This window comes from Anopheles maculipalpis, chromosome 2RL (genome assembly GCF_943734695.1).
Source record: "Anopheles maculipalpis chromosome 2RL, idAnoMacuDA_375_x, whole genome shotgun sequence".
Classification (NCBI taxonomy): domain Eukaryota; kingdom Metazoa; phylum Arthropoda; class Insecta; order Diptera; family Culicidae; genus Anopheles; species Anopheles maculipalpis.
This window is the reverse complement of record NC_064871.1, coordinates 9,717,661-9,735,529: the sequence shown is the minus strand read 5'-3', so window position 1 is coordinate 9,735,529 and position 17,869 is coordinate 9,717,661. Positions and strand designations below refer to the sequence as shown.

Sequence of the window (17,869 nt, the reverse complement as noted above, 5' to 3'; positions counted from 1 at the left end):
CTCACGTGCTTCGATCGAAGAAAAAAAGGATTTAATTTGTCTTGTGAGTTTGTGTGTTTGAGTGAGCCTTGTTTTTTTTTTCATTCTGCCACCGTGCAACGTCTTTTATTGTGCGAACAAAGTCCAAACCCTAACGACGGTTTGCACTAACTGCTGCCTGGTTGGTTCGTGGATGAAATTATCTTTTTTTGCGAAACTAGTTTATGCTCTCCTGGCATAACCTAACAGGGGGCCAGAAAAGGAAAATAATGCTGCACAATTCTTAACGAGCGTAGCGAATAAAAACAACACATCACAATTCACCTTTTGCTCCCCGGGTATGTTGTTGTCTCACCATAATAGCTAATGCCGAAATAAAAATGCCGGCGAGAAGGAAAATTAAATTTGCTTCGTCTCATTCCATCGCCAAACTGTAGCAAAACGATGGTGAGACAAAGAGAGAGAGATCATGAAAAATCATAAGCAAAAAGTCACGTGAAACATATTTCAACTTTGTGCCCCGGTCCTGGCGGCATGTGTGTGCCAACATGTTTGGCAAACTTGTTTCCTCCCGGTCGAACAGCGACTGTTCGCCTGTCCCGATTCGCCGATGCTACGCAAAAATTGCTTTGTTACCACCCGTTTGAAGTTATATTATTGTCCTAGCCCCACCATCAAGCCGGCGCTCGGTATAATCACGTGCACATATTTCCTTCGTAGCCGGGTGGATGTGCAGCATAAAGTTTTTTGATTCCATTCCACCCACCACCACCACCACCACGAGGGTGGACGGGAGTGCAACTGTTTTTTCTCTTTTCCTGTTTTTATTTTCGTGTGTTTTTCGTGCCGTTATCCTTTCATGGCAAGTAGATTTTTTGTGTACTATCAAAGAAATAGAAAAAAAGGGGTTGGGATGACGCTTTTATGTCCTGCTTCGGACACTTTCGCACCAGGGTAATGGTGATGGAATAAAAGTTTGATTTACGCTCAACCAACTGTGTGCCGTGAAGCGCGTGAGCTGGAAACACTCGACCAAAGTCAACTAAAGCTACAGAAGCTATGCGGGAGTTTGAACATTTTTTCTGGTTTATTATATTTGCCAGGTTGTAGTACGCCTGTTTCATGTATTTTTAAACTAGTTTATTTGCTGCACTAAGCTTGCAAGTCGTCACCTCGCCATTGTTTTGGGTGTAAAATTATTGATATTAAGTAGCGACGCCACTCGTGATAAATAATATATTTGATGATGATTGGCATCATGCAGAAGTATGGATTATTTTTTTGGTTTTTCCGGTTAGGCGCCTTTCGTCCTACTCAGCACAATGGGTGATTTTTTTTTTGCTGTTGTGTGTTGCGAAAAATGTCCTTTAGAGTGTTCTTGAAGTGTGACTTCATTCGTGTTGGCATTTGTGAAGTGGCTTTTTCTGTCTCCCTCGTACATATGTGTGCCTGGCCACTCAGCAATGCACTCATTCAAACCCTAGACGACTAATTGCTACAGTTGGAGAGTGCACGGAAGGACATGCGCTGGTGCAAACGAGTGACAGCAACTAGGGGCGATTGTCACCAACCAGAGGTTGCTGGTGGTAAAACCACTGATGTCATGTTCTTTTGAATTGTTTCATTAATGTACTTGAATTTTTGACGAATTTTAATTCCAGTTTATATTCGTACTTGACTCGTGATTGTTTCAAGTGTGTGGTTTGTATTGCTTTTTTGCAGATATGTGACTTCACATCAGCTTCAGGGAAAAATCTGGACAACAATTTTCTCCGCTTCCGCTGAACCTTTCTAATCGACTCTCTTTCCCTCCACCCAGCGCTAGAATATGCCAAAAGACGTCCATGCTTTAGACTTCATTAGCAACTGTTGTCGGTAATGCTCACTTCATCACACCAAACGGCACACCGAGCAACTCAATTCATCCCAGTTTTCTCTTTTTCGCACGAAAGGAAGCGAGCTTTCATTTCATTTCCGACTAAAATGTTCACCACAACACCACCCAGCACGGTTAAGGAACCGTTCGGAGGAATGTCAAATACTTCTGACCTGAGCGCCTGTCACTAGCGCGTCATCTCAAAAGCCTGCTGCTGGAAGCTTTTCAACGGGTACTTCTACGGGCACACTGGGGAATGGGTGCTCTTTTTGCCATCCAATATCCGTTGCTGCGAGGTTATGTGTGTGTGTGTGTGTGTGTTTTCGACTGACTAATGGGAGCCGGCCGATAGGTCGATAGGTCGCTGCGCAATCAGAGACTATCAATTGATTTCAATTTAAATTCGATTTCCTCATTTATTGAGCACCCGAGGGCATTAAATAGCGTCGGCTGTGTTGGGTGGAAGAACCGAAGGACCACAGAAACTGATATCGGTTTGCCAATTTGCTGACAGCTCCAAGCCGTTCGGTGTCCTGACTGATTCATCCTCATCCCAGCAGTAGTTTGCTGGTGAAATTAGGATGCTGTATACGCGTATTCGTGTACAGGATCTTTTTGGGAAGTGTTCCCAAACTGCTTGATGATAGCCCACGATGATGTATCCGAAAGGGAATCATGGTAATTGGCATTTTCTTGCAGTACTCTTGACCTTGTCGCGCGGTTTGATTGAGAAGGATGGATGTTCCTTGCACGAGTTCATATTGATTTTGAAAGAAACGTCTCCTAACCACCAACAGAAGTCCTGCTTTGGCGAGTGCGTTGCGAGATTCCATTTTCATTTTGCACACAAAAAACACCCTCTCTTATTTTCACAATTTCACATAAATTAGTTTAGGTACTACAGCGTGTACTGACAGCACATGCACAACACTTCTACCTTGGCAATTTCGGAACATTTCGCTTTATCTCGTGAAGGGGAGTAAGTTCTTCAAGATATCATTCCACTTCCGTTCTTTGCGCTATAAGAAATATACATCCCTCCACAGTACAGAGCTGTTGTCTTCTTATCTTATGCTACAAAACTCATCCCTGCCTGTAAGATAGGTTTATGTCACAAGGGAGAGTTTTGACACGAGGCAAACCCGTCGTCGTTTTGCATCGCGCGACTAATTTTTGGTGCCCTTCTCTGAAGGAAGCAATTCAAGATCAAAAGTTAACATTAAAAGCGATTTCTGCGTGGATGGCAAGCAGCACTCCAGCTCGGGAAGGGGTAGAAGATTTGGCACTTACACGGATCTGTTCCATTTTTTACAGACGAACGCTACGCCAGGATCTGTGAAAAAGTGTAGTGTGATGCAGTTAAGATGGGGAGGACTTTTAATTTACTTAAATTCTCGCATCGCAAGTCTATTTGATGTCTGCTGTCTGTCGACAAGTCTTTCCAGTCTAAAGTAATTCTTGCTTTGTCTATCAAATGTATGAAGGGATGAACTAAGTGTGTATCTCCTTATGGAAACACACACAGACACGCTATGTTCTTGTTTGAGTTCCTTCTTAAAGGTTTCTGTCGTTCCCTAATTTTCTCACCCACCCAATTTCACCCTTCGCTATATACCGGTTGGGTCCTGTATCCTTCCGGGCCGATTCAATATTTACACAAGCTATTTGTAATTCGAAATTGCAAAACTCAAGTGGATCCTATCGAAATATCATCACCAGTTCCAAGCGTTCGGCTGCTTGAGTTTTGAGAATGTTTTTTCAAAGCTTAAATAAGGTACGGCTTACGTCAAGAATGGTCCGCCCAGACAAGGATGAAATATTCATTCCTTTTCTGTACGACACATGAAGAAAAGGCTGCAGCAAACTGCTGCTGCTGAAAATGTCTATATCCAACCGTCTCCAACTTCAGCAGACTCTTTCAACAATTCGTTCGCCTCAATCTAGCTTCACTAGCAAAAACCGCACAGTAACCGCAACAGAAACCACAAAACGGTAAGCAACGACCTTTCTTCCGGTGAAACACACACACAGACACACAGACACGCTCACTTCACGGTAGATTATCCTCCTGCTTGTTGTCGGATCGGCCAACAAACGGGATGGTTCCGCTTTTTTTCCTATTCGGCCAGTGTTTGACACTCCTTCTTTCGGGAAAGGTGCTTTATCTGCAACTATGTTACAGCAAGTGAGCAACTCCTCTGGAGGTCTGTGGTTGATGTCCGCACACAAGCACCAGATTACGGGGAAGGATGTGGATGCTTCCGGGATGCTGCAGTCACACACCCGTTTATTGACTCATAGAAATAACAGTCCGACAAGATCTGCATCTGCATCTGAATGCAAATGCAAATGATTCACATCGAGCGAGTTCTTTTGTGTAGGTTCAATGCTAGGACAAGTATAATTCGTTTATTGTACGCAAACATATTTGCAATGAAACTCTTGTCTCTTGTACAGCATGGTTGGATTGCTTCAGATGATACGGTATTTGGAAAGAAATGTTGGAAGATTATGCGTTCATGGTTGAGTTTTGAATTGCACAATGGATCTCTAGCACTGAAGTTTTCCATATCAAGCTGCAATATAGTTTTGATGTTGTAGGCTTCCAGTCCTATGTTCTAAATCCAGGAACTCAAAGGATTTCTGGTATAAAACAAGTCATCTTTTTTTTAATTTCATGAAGGACTCTACATATATCTCAAGAGTACTCTTGTTTGGCCAAAGCAACACGTAGCCATGGCTACAAGCATCAACAAACTGAACCCAGCTTATCCACCACTTATACATTACTGTTGCCACTATTCAACGGATTCAATTACCGTCCATTTTAATTGCTTCATCACTCTTAATTAGCTCCTGAGGCGGAACGACCTTCACCTTTTGCATCCCCTGCTTATCAGTATCGAAAAGCCGAAAACCCTAAACCACCCCCGGAATCTAACCCAAACAAAGCTCATTGCCCAGGGGGCAATGGCAAGCGAGTTTTGCAATCAATCATTTTATTTTCAAAAGCCATACCGAACCACCCCGAACCACAACCTGGCACTGGCTCGTTAACGAGCCTGGACGCGTCTAAGTTTCGTCCGTTTTCTGCAACAAAGACAGATTTGCCTACAGGATGTCTTCTGGGATGGTGTTGGCCCCGTAAGCATGTGATAATGCAAAAGCAAACCTTTTGAGCTGCCCACATATCACCATCGATGATTTTTGACTAGCGACGTTGAAAGTCATTGCGTTGAGTCATGCTGTTAAGAATCTGCTACTTACACACACGTTACGTACATGCCGTAACTTCGTTGGAGCTTGTGTCACCCATCACAAGGGAAGGTATGGTATCAAATTCGAGCTCCTCATATTGGATTACCATGTCGCAAGTGAGTCTGATGTACATTGGACACACCACGTCTATCCGATCTAACGTGCGCTTTTTTGGGGTTGACTGGTCTAGCTGCTCTACTCGTTTGTGTGGTCTGCACGCTGTAACTCATCAGTCTTGGGTTGTACAATAGTTGCTGCCGTGCCGCCTGAGGCGTAGCTAAATTCTGATTGATAAATAGCTTAGCTGAAGTAGCCCCTCGGTGCAGTGCAGATAGCATGCACAGCCACAGCAACGTTTGACGCTTCTACCAGCTACACGGTTAAGTGCTCATTCAACCGATACCAGAAGCAAACCGGATAGCTTTATGGCTCAATTTTCGATAAATGGTCTTTTTCCTGCGAAACATAGAGTTGCAGGTGAAATCGATAGGTCTCTGGAGTGGATAAGATTTCCAAACAAGTTCTCTGGAAGCGTTTACGGTTAAACAAACAATCTTATCTTACATTCTGGAACTTTTGTTAGTGACATTTAAGAGGACTTGGAACTTGAAATTTCGAAGATACATTTAAACTTGTTTTCTATTTTAAAATACTGAGAACTATCATTTTTGTTCAACGATCTCGACCTTAAACTAACTCTGTTTCACAATTTCGACTACAAAAAAAAGCTGGATTTTATGCGCCAATAGCCAGCAACTTTGTGTTTTCGTAAAATAACTCCATCAGATGATTATTTATCGATTCCGCTGGACATCACACCGTGGGGAACACTTTGTTGTTTCGGTGTTTTTTTTTTTTTTGTTATTGTTTTTGCTTGCAGAGCATAAATTATCTTCTGTCATCCAGCTCCAGTCACGCTGTGGCGACTATGCTGCCACCAAGTACAGCATACCGGCTATTGGAGATGCGTTGCGAACGGTATTTAAAACATTGGCCACTACTACCGAGGGCCATCAATATCGAGCTTCCAGTCACACACCGATGCACCAATGTTTTTTTTTTCTCGTTGGTCCACACGTCCACCGCGGGACACCGGGGCTCGTTGTAAACAATTTCAGCATAATTAATTTCCGAATAACTACCCGCTTCCAATGCCCTCTGCTCGTGATCTATCCAAAGCGAGACAACTTTTCAGTGGCCTAGGCCATGGTATGGTGTGCGGATGCATATTTTTAAGGTGTTGCGTATCGAGCAGCAAGCATTAATTTCTAGCACCCACATGTGTCCCCTTGGCGCTACGAAACCACAACAGCGGGGCCCGAATATGTGATCGAACCCCGGCCAACCCGAAACTGTGCGCCCACCGGTACCGTGCTCAGCGGAGCTAAACAAAACATAAAAACCACGGAAAAGTGTGCGTGAATAAGTAATGCGATCGAATGTTTATGTCCGGCCAAAAGGGACGAGGGGTTAAGAAAGGGTGGTCCGAATGGACCGAAGGAAAATGATGATCAAATTTAGTTGCGTTGTTGTATTTTATCAGGCAAGGGCACACATAAACTGTTTCGTCGCTGAAAGGTTTATCGTGGGGTGGGAATTATGTTATTTTGATAGGGTTTTAAATTTAATTTGGTTTTGGATTCATTTGCCATTATCCTAGTTTTTATTTCTATAATTACGAAACTGGCATAGGTTCTGGTTGAGTTCTGGTGCACGTTCCAGAGTTATGGCTTTGTTTAAACATCCGTACTTCAATTGATTAAAGTTGGGCATCATCAAGGTTTCATATTTCATATAGTTCACCTTGTGCTCTTTGTTATCCAGCGCAGATCAACGGCAGTCTCCTATCCTGTCATCAGTTAAGAAGTTGGACCAATTTATCGTACTTAGAAATGCATAAATTACAAAATAAGCATGACCAACTACGACTCATCTATTTGCCAGACCAAACCGCATGTATCATGTTCTGCAATTTCCGGTTTTGTGTATTTTTCCCAGCGCAATATTTAGTATGCCAGCAAAAGCAGCTTTGCGTGTAATAATTCCCCGAGGAGCACTAGAATCGGCACAGAGCGCAACGACACAGTACTCATCACACAGGACACTTGCAGTGGTGAGTATGAGCACGATTTTCATCATCCCGCTGGTACTGGGTGTTGGCAACCACACACATCCACGGACGGTATTTTCGATGTCAATGAAACCGCCAACCAGCTGGTGGCTAAAATTCGTTTCCGCCTCCCTCTCTACCTCACTTTGGTCAACGGAGGTTGAAAAAGCTGGAATAAGTGTGGCAACATGTTCAACTAATGACTGCGTACGTATCCGCATGGACACCCCGTGGTCAGCACACTTTGGAACGTCGGATTTAAAACTTCAACACGCGCTGCCCTTATGCGGGACAGCTGCTCAAGAGGATCTTAATATTCAATGTATACGGGTCCATCGAAACACCGCAAAGCATACGAGGATTTTTAGTCATCAAAACCATTCCACCAATTACGTGACACTCGACGTGACTTTTTTTTTCCATCTCTCGCTCGCGAGACCTTTAATGCTTGCAGCAGGCAGAACAGCATACAAAAAATTGACACACTGTCAAAGGATTAAACGAAACACTGAAACCATTTTGGTGGAAATAAAAACATTCACAATAAATGACGGCTGGGACCGGGGCAACTGCTTTACAAGACAACAATTCTGATCCTCCAACTCTGAAGGCCGATGGTGCCTTCTGCTAACCTCAAAAATGTTGTATGCCATAAAAATAAAATCCCCGAAACTTCGATCAATCTGTACCAACCACAACCAAACCCGGTGACGCGTTCAGAGTTGGGATTGGAGAACTCGTGAACATCTGCTCACCGGTTTTGTTATTGCTCCGATTTCTGTCCTTATTTCTTTCCTTTCGTTACTACGCATCGTCTTCGCTTTCTACCAGGTCCGGGACCGGCATCGGTCGACAGCATCCCAAAAAAAAAGTTATGCTACGTTACGGTTTTCGGTACGAAATGATGATTCCTCGCGTTGTCTTGTTGCCCTGTTTTGCTTCGTACGTTCGTTCGCTTGCTTAGCATTATGTATCGAACAGTTGGCTCGTCCTCGGTATTGTAAGTTTTAAAATTCACCTTCACGCTCGTCCACATCCTTTCGTGTGTATCTGCAATCGAGAGTTTAGGGAATGAATCTGGTTGAAAATCAGGTTGCTCCCTGATGCACCGAAACCGGCCAAAACGATCTCGGTCAGCAGCCGGCACTCACCGTCACTACGAAATGGGTTTTTTTCTTCTCTCCGGTACGGTTTGTTTCACTGTTTGGCTGCTTCATTTCATGGTTGGTCAGGTCGATTACCTGCCACCAATGCCCGCAGGTACTTGAGCGAAGGAACACGCTATTTTGGACGTTTTTCAGACAAAACCAGGAATAACCAGCGATGCAAAAACCCTGGTCCCGTCTGCAGCATAAATTCAGCCGATGGCTCACACGAGTTGGTGGCCATGCGAAAGGGAGAAACATAACAAAAACACAAACACACACACAACGGATGCACAGCGAAAAAGAGCAAACACAGCAAAAGATGCTTCGAGCGTACGGAAGCACCCTTTACGAGGACTCCGGTCAAGTCAATCGCGGCAAATAAGGCTTCCAATGCTACCAAACAACCGGCAACATGGCTGCAAATAAAAAAATGCATTTTTGCACCATGCCATCTACATCGAACCGTTTGCTTGAAAGCTGCCGCCAAATGTACCAATCGGTTGAGGACCCAATCCTTCTAATTGGTACCTTCGGATGCGCGAGCATCGTACCAGGATCCAATATCCACACTGGCCAGGTGCGTGCGTGTGCGACGTGCATTTCAGGCTTGCTTATCGTTTGCCGGACCCTAGAAGGACGGTTGTTTGAATTTGGACGCTTTGCCGACGGAACAGAGAGCCCTGCCGAGACACGGTTTCGAACGGTGGCTAAGTTTGGCGTGGTGAACGAAAACTATCAAAACGATCACGTTACAAGCCTGCAAAGTCTAATCCCTTTAATGGGACGCAATTCATTGGCATTGGCGAGCAGCAAACTAGGATGGGAGCCTAGGGAGCCTAGGGCTCCTACCGGCAGATGGTAAATGTTTACGGTGCAAGCGTCGTTTCGAGAGGTCAACCCAGGTAGCAATCCTGTGATTGAAAGGTGCTTGAGAAACGCAACAGATGGAAAGCGTGCTGAGCGATGTGTTGCGCATTTTTTTTTTTTAAACTCGTACCTACTCAGCGTTGATTTGAAGCTTGTCGATCCAAAACGATGTCTCTTGAGTAGTGTCAGATTTGAAGATGTTACATGTTACTAGGTATAGAATTTTGCTTTTCTCTCACAAGAATTTGATTTCTTATTCAACAAAAAGTTTCCTGAGTGCATCAGATGCCACAATTTATTTCCACTTCATGAAACAAACTCTCCTAAGTGTCCTAGCAATGTTGATCCTACCGATGCCTACAAATCCTACTTTATCTGTAACGATCAATCGATTCAACGGGCACGATGACTCACCGTGTGGGAATTCTACACCAGACAGGAAACGACACAGTACAGGCCCTCACTAAACTTTATCGAGAAATAAGTCTTCCTGAAGATTCCCTAATTTACCGAATCCTCCCACCCCCGGTGGCTTCTTCAAGCTTTTCCCATCGTATGTGCGTCGCTCTACTTCCTGTCCCAACGATGGCAAACAAAAGTTTCTCGTCCATTTTACTGGCGAACTTCTGCAGTAATCAACCAAACATAAAACCCCATGTAAGACTCGTACCGTTTGCTCCGTTGCGCATACATTACGCTCCGTTTGCTCTCGCAACCGTTACCATAGGATTCGCATTCTTCTGGGGGCCCCGTTTCCTTTGCCTAAACCTCAAACTTCTCGCATTTATGTCCCGATTGCAGGAACGATTGAATCCGTTCGGGTGCACCAAATGGATGAAGTTCCATCATCAGACAGTGCCCCCGTACCGGACACCCGATTCTTCCCGCAGGAAGTTTTGTGCGTTTTCGTTATATTCCTTATGCTTTTCTTAGCCGAACGTTCCTTTTTACCTGCCCGTACTACATTTGCACATAATGCCCCACAGCTTACCGTTTGCAAAGAATCTTGCCTCATCGCCTTGGTTCGCTTTCTGGGAGGATCACTTTCATAGCCAGTCGGCTGGAACGCATTTTCATTATGTGCTTTCTTCGTTGCGTGCTACTGACACCACTCATCCTCAGCATACTGTGCTCAATTTTTATCATGCTTTATGCGAATCGGCATGTAATCCCGGTTTGTCGGATTAAGATTGTAGTTTTTGGCAGTGGGAGTGGCGCATTAGCGAATAACTACAAAGCACAAAATTCCCTCCTCTGCACAATATGCCTGCCAGCCAGATGGCATCAAGGGACTTCGTATTTAGGAGTGAAGAATTTTGATCCCCTGCACGTGTTCTGTGCGTTGGGTTGATTTCTTATCAATTTTTTTGACAGTCGCCTGCAACGGTGCCAATTGATTCGGGTGTCTAGAGAACACGAGCCCGAGTGGTCGAAAATATAGCAAAAGGAAAGATGGACGGAAGCATTAACCCTCCGAATGATGCTCAAGAAATGGTTATTTGTATCCTAACCACGATGCCACCAGCGGCCAGTGGCAGCTGCTTATCGATTGATAAAAATTATATTCGCTTCACCCAACGCCCAAACGGCACGAACAGCCGCATCCCTCCTGGCACGTGCTCCCTGTTTATTCTTGCCTAAAGACTTTTAAAGTAATTACTTCTTGCTTGCGAACCGGATGCCATCGACGGAAGTGCAATTTCGGGCACCAAATTTGCTTCTGCCTTCGATTTGTTGATTACCAACCGACTGAAGCTGTAACTTTCGAATGTATGCCAAGCAAGACAGAACCAATTGCGTGGGGCAATAAAATCGGAACCATCGTACGATTTGACCTCAATCGTTGCTTATCATTTAGCTGTTTTCTGGGTTAGCATCCCGTACACTTCGATCGACCATGCTCAATTATTCATCCAGCCCGGGAAAGAAACGGAAAGATGGGGTGGGAGTACGGTTCCGGCATTCGAGTACCTAATCCGTTTAGGGACTAGCCGTGTACTAGCAGGCCATGTGACAATCGCTCGTCGATCGCGTCGGTGACGATTGTTGCCTTCAATGACCCAGAGGAAATGAATAATTTATAACTCCCATTACGCATGCTGCCGTAGCGGGGTTTCGTTCGTACGGCAGCCGTTTTCGGCACATCGTCTGGTTGTTCCTCGTTTTCTAGGAGGACAATAAGACAATAATGTTTGGAAAAATCCACGACCTTTCCCGAGCCCAAAACAAAGACTTTATTTGAGGTTACATTGCTCTACAAATACGACACCACAATGTCGCTCGGAAAAGCACGAGGGGAAACATGTTCATTGTCACATGGCACCGAATTTGAATAGGAGAACGCCATACGTCTAGTGTGACAAATTTCAAAACCTAGGACCCTTCTCTTGAGGTTCATATTACACTCAAAAAACTCAGTCTGGTGTAGTTTGTGGAATGTCAAAAATTAATAAACGATGGCACACCCTCGGACCTGCATATGTCATCACCCTGGACCACTTGGTACGATCTTACCGTGTGCTGGTTGAATGTTACAATCGCACACAAGAAAACTCTCTGCCTCACAGGAGAACATTGTTTTTGAGCTTAACAGCAGGACTTAAAACCATTTATCTGTACCCCGTTTTTGATTCCTGCTAACCATCCCTCGAAAAGCAATACGGCCAGGCCGTCCCTCATGAATAAAAAAAAAAAAAAAAAAAAACCATCCCTCGAAAGTTAATCTGCATGTGTTTTCATGGAACGCTAGACCACCGACCGGTGTGCCACACTCGTGCTATTTTTAAACCATTAGTCCTCCAGCACTCTAGGTTAAAACGTGGACTAGAAAAAAAAATGGAGTCCCGGGGCGTGAATATCCGTGAATGACTAACTAATGATGGTAATGAATGAGTTGTCACAGTTGGTATGGTTGAGGGGTCTTCCCGGTCCTGTTCACCAAAGGACATCAACCCGGAGACGATCGGAAAACGTTACAGTGCGAAGTGCATTACTCACGCCTGTTTGCCATGCGAATGGTACCATTTGAATGGATTGTTTGATTACCGTCCTGACGATTTGATTGTTCGCGACAGTAAAATGGCGTTTACGTGTTCACGGGCCACTTTTAATTGGCAGCAATTGATAGATATGCATAGAAAAGTATATTCCTTTGTTTGTTACTATTATAAAAAAAAACTCTTTTGAAATTTAAGATATTTTTAACCAGTCCTATGGTTATCTCCAATTCTAAAGCAACTTTATTCTTAAATATTTTTAAACAGCTTAATATGTTTCACACTCTAAATTTTTCTAACACGAAATTAATGATATTTTCTCCCGCAGGCAAGGTAGACTATTTTTTCCCAAGTTTATTAGGAGACGTCAACATTTGTTAAATTTGGGGAGTTAATTATGACAGCAGATTATATTATGTGGGCTAGAAACCAATTCTTTTATCAACCCTACTCTGAACTATTAATAATCCTCCACTCGATGACTTGCAATAAATTCAATTGCATGCATCTTTACCATCGCACTAGAAGGGTCTTCCTTTGTATCATTCCATTAGCAGTGGCCAATATGTTGGGTGCAGCTTCAGTATAAACATCATCAAGACGACTTCCGAACTTTCATATGCTATTATTGTCGATTCTACCAAAACAGCTGGTATGTTTCACAAGCATTGAAAAGACTTAAAAGCATTCAAGTTACTTATAAGTTTTATATGGAATTTCAGCGAATTTTTTGTGATTCTTTTAAGAATATAAAATTTATTGCACTGTTTTTAAAAACAGATGGTTGCTCCCATCGACCACAAATAACAAACGCTACGACACAATCTCAATAATTAATGTATGTCGAAAGCATTCTTTTCCTACTCTGAAAGACCCTTTCCGTAGATGATGAAATTAATGCAGGGATAAAATACGAAGAATATTTATAGTACCTTCCAAAATATTCGGATACCACGATAAGACAATCGACCCAAATTCGTTGTTGTTGGGGTCAGTTTTCATGCATACAGATTGCCTTATTTTAACCTTTACCGCATGGTTACCTTTCCACGCATTCATCCTTGCGAACCAACGAACCGAAAGGAAGCTAGAAGAAGCATATCAGGAACTTCCCGTTGAAGGATACATTTTAGGTCCGAAAGGTTTTATATTATCTGCACCATATTTCTCCAGTCGATTTCTCACATCACTGGATGCACAGTGAAACGTAACACAAACATAAACATTGCTCGTGGCGCGTGAGTTTGTTGGTAAATATTTTGGCAGGTGTGATGTTCTAGTCTAAGATTCAGCTTCGTCCCAGAAGCCACTCAGCCAGTTAATCTAAGAATGATTCGACTAAGAATAGGAGCTTTTTTACTTTTGTGAAACATCTTGAAGAGGCGTATTGTACGTCGTAGCCCTAAATTACCCTCGCTTGTCATTAAAACCCCTGAACGACGCCCGAGGGTCACTGAATGGACTATGTTAAATTTTATGCTCTTCGCCGGATGCTTAATATCCGCCTTGGGTAAGCAAATTTGATGATTTCTGCAGTTAAAAAACACATTCCACAGGGTTTATCTCAGCATAATTATAAGCACCAGTTTTTGCATCGTTGGCGGTGCCTTCGTTTATTATAATGTTTTAATGAACTGTTATTTTTTCCTTCCTTTTTAGACTGCTTTGCGCTCGCTCGGTTAGAGAATTCTGCAAATCGTCAAAAAGGTAAGTAAATTCGTAAATTTTAATTTTTAAACACCCTTAAAATGCAGCTATTGGAAATTATTTACTCTCATAAATATAACTCTACGAAATTATAGTCCAAAACGAGCAACGCGGCTTCCATGTTCACTAATAAACAAGAAACAAACATTTCCTTATCAACAACATATCTTCATTCGATACACACATTGCCCAACGCGCGCCCGTTCGATGTGACCACTTGAAGCTAACGAATCAATTACCCAAACACGACCCAATACCATAATGCTCTTCACAGGGAAAACATGCATAATGACCACCCAAATTCGTAAGTGGTTCGTAAGGAAATATTGTTATTGCACCATTTGCGTCCCGGTATTTGCCACTTCAAACGAAGCGGAACAGTTTGGCGCAAGGAGCATTCGGTTCGTGCATTAGAACCATTCGTGTCCACTTGAGCTGGTTCTTTCTATATGTGCCGAAGGGAGGACTGCACCGGGTTTTTGCATCAACCCAACAAGTGAGTATCGAATTTATGTTTCGTGAGCATCGGTGTCCGTCTTTATTGTGCCTAGCTTGTGATCGTTGAAACTGAAAGAGGTCTGTGTTCTCCTGCATTAGATTTTTGATGATTCTCAATCACAACAAGTGTTTAATTTAGGGTGAAATTTTCTTCAGTCGTTAATTTGTTTTTTTTTTGTTCTCTTGTTTTTGTTTTTTATCCATTTCTAGCCTTCTGAACTGTTTGTATTTCCATACTTGAGTACTGAGTACGGGAAAAGAAGGTCCTGATGGGATTCAAAGTCTTTAGTCTGGCATTACCAGATTGCTTGACTTGGTTTACCAATAGTCTGATGGACTTAGTTTACAGAGTGAGGATTGATTCAATAATCAATCCTTCTTTACTACTACGAAAATATTGAAGAATTTTGAAATGAGTTTTATACACAAATTTGTGACTATAAATACTACGTTTTAATTGAAAGCTATTCGATTTATATCATTTAATTATTATTTCTCTCCTCTAAAAAGATATTTCGTTCTCTTTCTTCATAGTTTAATTTGTCTTTGATGTAGTTTAGTTACATCCTCAACCCGGTAAAATTTTCAAATTTCAACGACATTTCCGATTCAAAAATTATCTCACGTTTTGCTTCTGTACCAAGTTCTCTAGAGAGGGAAGGCTGCAGACTATAAAACCAGCAGATGAATTTTGTGACCAAATTTTATTTAAACAACCCCCAGTCCAAACATCGCTTTCGTTCGTATTTTAATCATAAGAAGGTTTATTTAAAAAAAAATCCCATCTAATCTCATAAAACCTTCCTCATATGACACATACAAATCGATTTTTCGAACAGTCTCGGTCGCCATCTTGCGCCACCAGCACAAACCAGTGCCAGTGCCGCAGAGAGCACACTGGCACGATAGCAAGAGCATTATTGGGGCTGCCAAGAGAACACACACAGCACGCAGTTCGCAAAACCCGTAGTGCTGCTGACTCGATGCGACTCTGTGTGTTGGACCAAGCCGATGATTTCACCGTATCACCCAGTCGCCCGTTCGAGATAGCGCGCACACACAGAGAGCGAGAGAGTCTTGTGCCCTTTCCTTTCTCCACCCAAAAACAACCCCCTTTGATCAATCCACCAACAGACAGAAAGAACGAGAAGCAGAGCCAGTTTTCGCGAGAGAGTAAAACCCACCCCATCCATACGGGCGCACAAGCGAGCGAGAGCATAAGGGCAGCCGAACGATACACACTCTCACTGCGGCCACGGCCACGGTACGTAGCACAGTTTTGACGTCTTCGCACACAACCCATCGATCCTACCTACACTGCGAAAGTTTACGTGCGAATTCCGCAACGCGAAGGGTGATTTTTCCTCTGTGCAAACGGCTGGGTCCCGGTCGTTCGATTCGGCGTGCAACGGGGTGATAGTCGAACGTGTTGTCCTGCTGCTGCATCTTCCGGTTCCGGTGACTCGGTGCAACGGACGCGGTACGGGTACACACCGTGTGTGTACGCAGAAACAGCACACCACAGACAAACGGGTGCGCTCTCGTACACACGGCCACGGATTGGCCAGCCGGAACCGAGTTCTCCTGTGTGTGTGTGTGCGTGTATGCTGGGGGTTGCTGCGCTCATCGATTTTTTGTTGTTGTTGTTGCTTCTTTGGTGTTGCTCCCCGGGTACGGACGGAGTTTTGGGTCGACGATTTGCGTTTGCCACCGAAAACGCCACCGTGTGGGCACTGTTTCATTGAGTCGTGCTAGAATATCGTGTCTTGTGTGTGGTACAAGTGACGGTCAGTGATGTGTAGTGCTTGTGGTAATGTATTTCGGTTGGTTTTGACTTTCTTTTTCCGTCATTTGGTGGCTCTCTGCTCATTTCATTGTGTGAGAATGTTCGTCGTAGGCAACAAAGGAATTATTCAATATTGTTCTATTTTCTGCACTTATTTTGAGAGGTGTGTAATTTGTGCAATATGGCAAAATTTAATTGCCTTCGAAAGCCTTCTGCAGTGTGGAAATGGTTTTTTTCTTACCACTAAAAGCTAATAATTAGTTATTTTACTGGTGCATTTTCGCACGAGTGTATTAGTGCGGTTGGTTCTGCTACGTTGGGTGCTGCTGTGGTCTTTTTATGCGATTTTTCGTTCCCATTTACCGTGTGCGTTTTGCACAAAGAACATTAAAATTTTTTTTTTTTTGAGAATGTATGATAAAAATGAAAGTTAACGTCTTTCATGGAAAATTATATAAAACCAATTATTGCACTAAAGTATATGCACTAATCGTTAAGCAGATTTCCGTTTCGGGTTTACCGGCTGGTGAAAAAAGTTCGCGCGTATAAATTTCATCCTCCCCGTGCTTCCCATGTGACCAACCTTTCCCCCCTAATCCACCCATCGATACCGGCTTCTTCCTGTCATCGATGCAAACATCGAAGGGGGTGAGAGGATTGGTTGCGATTTTGAGGGAGAGAGGGCAGTTATCAGTCCTGCTTAGGAGTGCGGTTATGCTGCTTCCAATATTGCACACCTGTGGGTGCAGCTATCGTGTTATAGTATGCTCACCAGCAACGTGCAGAAGCATGTGGCACCGTCTATTTATTTACTTGGGTATACTATTTAAAGAAAACCATACAACCGAAACCGCGGAACGCTCTTACATTGAGCCGTATGTAAAACGTGCGAAAATATCGACAACCACCCCATAGTAGCGCCATGACGTTGTACGATCACGATGGGAGAGCGATTGCTAGAGCCAAACGACAGAGAGAGAGAGAGAGAACTGTTTATAGAGAGAGTCTACAATCGCACAGAGCCGTTAAATATTTCAAGAATTGATAAAGTGTGTTGTGATAACGAGTTTGTTTAGAGGTTCAAGTTAATTATGGGAAATTAATTACACTTTTTATATTATTTAATTTAGTCAAACATCCAAGTGAAAAACAGTTTAATATAATAGACTGATTATATGAATGAAACTGTGCATGATGTAAGAAATTTTGAAAAATAAATAAAAGTGACAGTAAAAATTGCGAGAAAGATTCAAAAGAGTGGAAAAAACATTTGAAAGGTGTAAAAAAACCTAATAAAAACAAACATCAGCACATTACTTAGCAGCTGCCGATTGAAAGTGAGGTTTAAACTCTCGACGACTGGATCTCTATTTCATTAATTAACCACAGCATACAGGTAAAACCGAATATTATATATTTAAAAAAAGTTTAATGGCGCGACCAGAATGCAAATTATGATTTATTTGTCTTAGCGATCTACTACATGGATGGTGATGTTAATTAAGCCATCAGTTGCGAGTACAAAATAGTGATGGGTGCTACGAAGTTCATCCACGACGCTGGAACCGGCTCTGAACCCACGGGTCCGCACCTACGACTTTGTCATCCTCGTTTCCGGTTCCGCTTATTTCTGAAGCCGATCGG

At 43.1% G+C, this 17,869-nt stretch overlaps 3 protein-coding genes across 4 annotated transcripts in view; 1 reads left to right on the top strand and 2 right to left on the bottom strand.

The window, feature by feature from the left end:
• LOC126557054 (nuclear pore complex protein Nup107) overlaps nt 1–17,869 on the bottom strand; it is a 408,812-nt gene that overhangs the window by 246,045 nt on the left and 144,898 nt on the right. The gene's annotated exons all lie outside the window — the stretch shown is intronic.
• Nucleotides 1–17,869, bottom strand: part of LOC126559365 (AP-2 complex subunit sigma) — a 576,875-nt gene that overhangs the window by 466,478 nt on the left and 92,528 nt on the right. The gene's annotated exons all lie outside the window — the stretch shown is intronic.
• The window catches only part of LOC126557240 (nicastrin), a 380,964-nt gene continuing 379,889 nt past the window's right edge, over nt 16,795–17,869 (top strand). The window contains exon 1 of the mRNA XM_050212946.1: nt 16,795–16,799. The gene's annotated coding sequence lies outside the window, so the exon portion shown is untranslated. The remainder of the gene's footprint in view (nt 16,800–17,869) is intronic.